Below are 5528 nucleotides of genomic sequence, written 5' to 3' on the forward strand. Positions count from 1 at the left end.
TTTAGTGCAATATATAAATCGAAATACAAATTAAATCAAACTCAACAGTGCAGAATGTGTTTCCCGTCGCTTAATTATAAATTTGCCATTAAACTCTAAAAAAATTTCTATTTCGGTGTCTTGAGGAAAAACATTTACGATTAGTATCTAAACCCATAAAATATTTTGAATCACTTGTCTTTAGCCTGCATGGCACGTCAATACAACACGTGGGATCCACTCAATATTAAAAAATGAGCTGCCTTAGACGACGAGTCGGCTGCCACATCATTTTGACATGTACAAGAGGGAATTGGTTAATAATTTAGGACAAAATTGCCCTTACCAAAACACTTCAAGCAACAGGTGGAATCCAAAAACACTCTCTCATCCCAAATCACATAGAACAAAACCCTACTGCACTTATCCTCTCTTCACGGTAAGTTTGCTGATAATTTGTCTATATTTTTTACTCTAGATATATCATATCAAGACGCTAAGAAAGGAAACGCAAAGTCGCTTTTGATCACCTAAGCAAGCAAATTGCAACCGATGTGGCGGTGGTTAATTATTCCGGCGGACTAGTCAAGACGGGCCTTGATCCATTGGTTATTGATTGATTTCCTATATTTTCATATAAGCTAAGCGATCAGAAATAACTTGATCAAGGTGAAGCAAGAGAAATAAAGTGCTTTGTTTGTTTGGTTACTGTAGTGGAAGATGCCATTGTTAGGATTTTGGCAAATTATAGCACATGTTTCATGTAAAGTGGTGTATTGATACATGGCTTGAGTCAAATGCTACTTGTCCTTTCGATGGATGGTTACTATTAGAGATAGATCATCAAGGACCTGAAGCTGTGGAGAGGAGATTTGTGCATCAGGTATGGAGAGAGTGAAATAAATAACAAATATTCGGTATATTTTATTTTGAATTATTTTATTTTGTCCTCGTATAGATTGCGATAGAGATTGCTATGTATTTCATCTATTGTATTTTGTTTTGTTCTTTGTAATTTGGGATGAGAGTGTTTTTGCATTCCATCTCTGTTGCCCGAAGTGTTATAGTAAGGGCAATTTTGTCCTTAATTATTGACCAATACCCTTTTGTAGATTTCAAATCCACGTGGCAGTTAGACCTTTTGTAGATTTCAAATCCACGTGGCAGTTAGACTTGTCGTCCTACATAGCTCATTTTTGAATATTAAGTAGGTCCCACACGTCGGCATGCCATTTAGGCTCGGTGACAGAGCCGAGGGGTTTGGGGACAACTGCCCCCGACTTTGATAAAGGTGACACAGCCGAGGGGGGCGACCGCTCCCCGCTGTTGATAAAAGTGTTTGTAATGAGGCTATTGTATGTGATGAATTGGTTAGCGTCGTGGTAAAACTTTTGTTGTTTTCTGTCATTGGTCCTGAGATCAAATTGTAGTAGATTTTTTTTTTTTACCCATGACAGAAAAGAACAAAAGTTTGAGGAAGAGTATTGGAATCAACTCTCCAAAAGGCTAGTGAATTTGCATGTTTTACCCAACAACGAGGATAAATTAATCTGGTCTTTCTGTAAAAAAGGTAAATTCTCAGTAAAAAATTTATCATGTTTATTGGAAGAAGCTAAGTTGCAGGTGGATAAATTAATCTGATCTTTTTGTAAAAAAGGTAAATTCTCAGTCAAGAATTTATCATGTTTATTGGAAGAGGTTGAGTCGGAGGTGGGTAGTGTTTCTTTTAATTTAAAAATGTTGTAGTCACCTATTATTCCACCTAAATTCTCCTTTTTTCTTGTAGAAGCAATCTCCTTAGCGGACTTATTTTATCAAGTTCTCAAGACTGTCTTTGCCCTTTCTGCGGTTCTGACTTCTGAGATTGAGTCTGCTATTCGTCTCCTCCCGCTATGTTCTTTTGCTATCAAGGTTCGGGAGGGTGTGTTGCAATGGAGGAATGAGAGCTGGGTGTTACTCGGTGTCAAAGTATCGTGAAAAAAAAGTTAGCTCTCTTTCCTGGAATTCTTTAGTGGGTGTTACTCTGTGGTCGGTATGGTTGGCGAGGAATAAAGCGATTTCAGTAGTGAGATTAAGAGGGCGGAAGAGGAGGTGGATTTGATTAAAGCTAGAAGTTTCAAATTATTAAAAGCCAAAGATAAGTTGGGTTCCTTTAATCTGGGTATTCGATTTGCGTTTCTAGTAGAGGTCCGTACGTCAGGTCGTGCGATTGGCAGAAAGTCATCAGTTTCGATTAAGGAGGCTTTTTGGATTAATGCGACAATAGTTTGGATAAAGTTCAATACCGATGGATCCTCTCTAGGTAAGCCGGGACCTACAGGTGTTGGTGGTATGTTGTGAGAAAGTTCAGGTTTTGTGAAGTGTATTTTCTTGCATTTAGGGATTATTGACTCTAATGAAGCTGAAATTCTAGCTATTTTTACAGCCGTTGAATTTTATTGGCAGTCGGCTTTTAGGGTATGTGCAATCGTGGAATCTGATTCCAAAAATGCATTATGTTGGATTTTGCAAAAACATAATAGAACTTGGATATTGTGGGAAAAATTTAACAAGTTTGATTATATCGTGGATCAACTTAAGGAGGTTCAGTTTGTTTTCGTCCAGAGAAATGGGAATTACTTTGCTGACAGTCTAGCGAAAAAAGGACTGGTTGTTGCGTATCCGTTCTTAGCATGGATTTAATTTTGTTGCGGTCTGTATTTCGTGCCAGTTGTGCTGATGCTTAGTCTCAAGTCTGCTTCTAAGCTTTGGGTTTGCTTTCTTATTGTGTTTTTTCTTGGTGTGTTTTGTTGTTACTGTAAGTTTCATTCTCTTACCTTAAGAGAAGTTTTTGCAGCTGTCGGCAATTTTTTATTTTTGTGTCTTTTGTCTTTGGTTTTTCTGCAGTTTTTTTATTCTTGGTTTGGGTTTTCTTATCAATCAGGAGTTAGGGTGGGTGTTTTGGGTTAGCCTATTGACTAGAGATTAGTTCTCAGATTTCTTTTTCAATCCTTTAATAACATTTTTGCATTGTTGATAAAAAAAAAATGTAGTAGATGTAGTTTTTTGTTTTTTTAGTTTGGTTTTTTGCAGTTTTTGTTTTATGTATAGATTTAGTTTAAATATATTTATATATATACACACATAAATAAACACACAAGATCCCACAATTTTCATAAATTATTTTTGTTGCCATTAAATGACTTATATCATTAATTTTAATTTCAGGTTATATAGTTTTACATTCTTTTTTAATTTTGAATTTTGAATTTTGAATTTAATTTCGGTCTATGGATACATAAAATTCATGTTAAATATTAAAATATTTGCTTATTTAATTAAAACTTAACAACTCAAAATTTTTGAATTTTAATTTCATTGAATAAATAGATAGTATTTAATTTATTCAAAGAAATGATTTTAATATTATAATTCATGATATTTTAATAGTTGATTGAATTTTAAAATCACAATAACATATTTAAAACTTTAAATATTAACAGTAATTTTCATTGTAATTTCTAATATGTAAATTTTAGGAAATTACTTTTTTCCTATTGAAAGTCATTATGTACATTTAAAAAAATCTCTATTATTTTGTTGTTATTTATACTATTTTCATTAAAAACTTTTGACCGCATATAATATGTTTGTTTATGTAATAACACTAAATTTATATGTTTTTTAAGTCAGATTTATTTTTTATTCCTTGTGAAATAATCACCTGTAATATATTTGTTTATGCAATTACACTAATTTTAAATTTTTTTAATCAGGTTTATTTATTCGTTGTGAAATGATAATTATATTTTTGCCTCTATGAAAAAATTCTGGCTCCAGCAATATATAGATCGGAAACACTTGATTAAAAATGTTTTAAGGATTTAGACACCAGATTATAAACGTTCTTCTGAGACAGCGAATAGAAATTTTTAAAAAGTTGAATCACTATATTTCCCACTAATAAACTCTTTATTATTTTTTTTCTTTTTTATCTTAATTAATAAACTTGTTTGAAATTATACTATCAATTGTATATGGTGCATGAAATCTGTGAGCTGACGCCTGAAGAGGCATCGTCTAAAGGAGCCGTTAAGGAGGAATCGCAATTCTAGTCTCTTTTAGTGGGACCAGGTGCCTTCCTCAACCTTTTACTTTATGCCGACTTTCCTTTTTCCTCTTTTCCTTTTCAAAATTCCTTCCAAATAAAAAATATGTGTTAACACCGAAATTACGAGAACATCCTTGTCTTGTTGCACAAGCGCAATTAAGTCGTCTTCTTGATTTGCAAAGATAGAATTGGAAATAAATTTACACTGTAAATTAATGTTCATAAATGAATCGATGGGCCCGCTTAGTTCTACCAGCAAATACAAATTTTGTCTTTTGATGGATAATGATCGGACGGTGTATGGCCACTTGAACATTGTAATTTGATGATCCTGTCGTACGCTGTTTCAAAGGCGTTAATGCCGAACAGTTAGATTAGTTAGGTACAACCAAGAGAAAAAGAAGATTACTAAAGTGATTTTCTAAATTTATTGTCCGAGTTTTTTCTGTTTTGAGATGACAAATAAGAGTTTGTTAGCTTCTTATAACTGAAGCTTTAAGAGTTACAAACTCTTAGAAGATTATATATATATACATACATATATATATATATATATATATAATCTTTTGGTTTGGGCCTACACGTGCTGAACTCTCCTCCTGCAGGAATGTATGAGTGGCTGTGATATGATTTGCATGGCACAGCTTCGTTAAGGAGTTGTGCGTAGTCTTTTGTTTTTAGCTTATGCTTCCTTTTTGATCCAAAATAAAATGAATTTCATCTAGTACTTGTCTAATGTGAAACTTTAATGAATATGTATTCAAACGTTTTATATTTTATATAAAAAATAAAAGTATATTTAAATTTAAATTTCATTGATCTATAAAATTAGTTATACTCGCACCTATTATAATAAATTTTGCTTAACTTTGGAAATGAATTTTAATATATATATATAGTTTTAATCATCCGTTGTCCGGAGCCATTGACTCGACTAATCCGTATTCTCGCCAAACAAACCTAAAAAAAAGGAAAGCGATCCCTTTCGAGTATTTAAAGGGACTCCATACTTAAGGGCTCCAACTCGAGACCTCTGATTTAAGGAAGAAGAGATTCATGTCATCCCATCTTACCCCTCGGGATTACTTAATATATGGTTTTAACATCAAATACGAAATTCATATTAATTTTTTGAATGAAATTCACATCAATTTTATTCAAACATTTGAAAGAAAATTTTGAAAAGAAAAAAGAAAAAAAATTAACAACAAATTGTAAAACGAAAATTTTCAAAACAAATTTCAAAATTTTTCTTATGTACATAATTTTTTTTTTTTTGAAGAATTTTCTTATATACATAATTGAAACATAACAAACTAAATCAAAAACAAAATTGAAATATAAAAAAATCATAGGAAACTCGGGCATTTAACGGCAAGGGATGGCATTTAAGAAATAAAATCCAAAAACAAAGTGCAATTATTTATAGCTGTCTTATTCTGTCCCTGGCTCATTTTAT

General features: G+C 32.4%; 1 long non-coding RNA gene across 1 annotated transcript; it reads left to right on the top strand.

Moving 5' to 3' along the window:
- The first annotated feature begins 272 nt into the window (after nt 1-272).
- On the top strand, nt 273-3035 carry LOC110009084 (uncharacterized). The gene is made up of 2 exons (XR_005178401.2): nt 273-862; nt 1766-3035. It is a non-coding gene; the product is annotated as an uncharacterized LOC110009084 (long non-coding RNA).
- The last annotated feature ends 2493 nt before the right edge of the window (nt 3036-5528 follow it).

The sequence above is a fragment of the Jatropha curcas genome, chromosome 8, assembly GCF_041381405.1.
Source record: "Jatropha curcas cultivar XTBG-Jc1 chromosome 8, XTBG_Jcur_1.0, whole genome shotgun sequence".
Classification (NCBI taxonomy): domain Eukaryota; kingdom Viridiplantae; phylum Streptophyta; class Magnoliopsida; order Malpighiales; family Euphorbiaceae; genus Jatropha; species Jatropha curcas.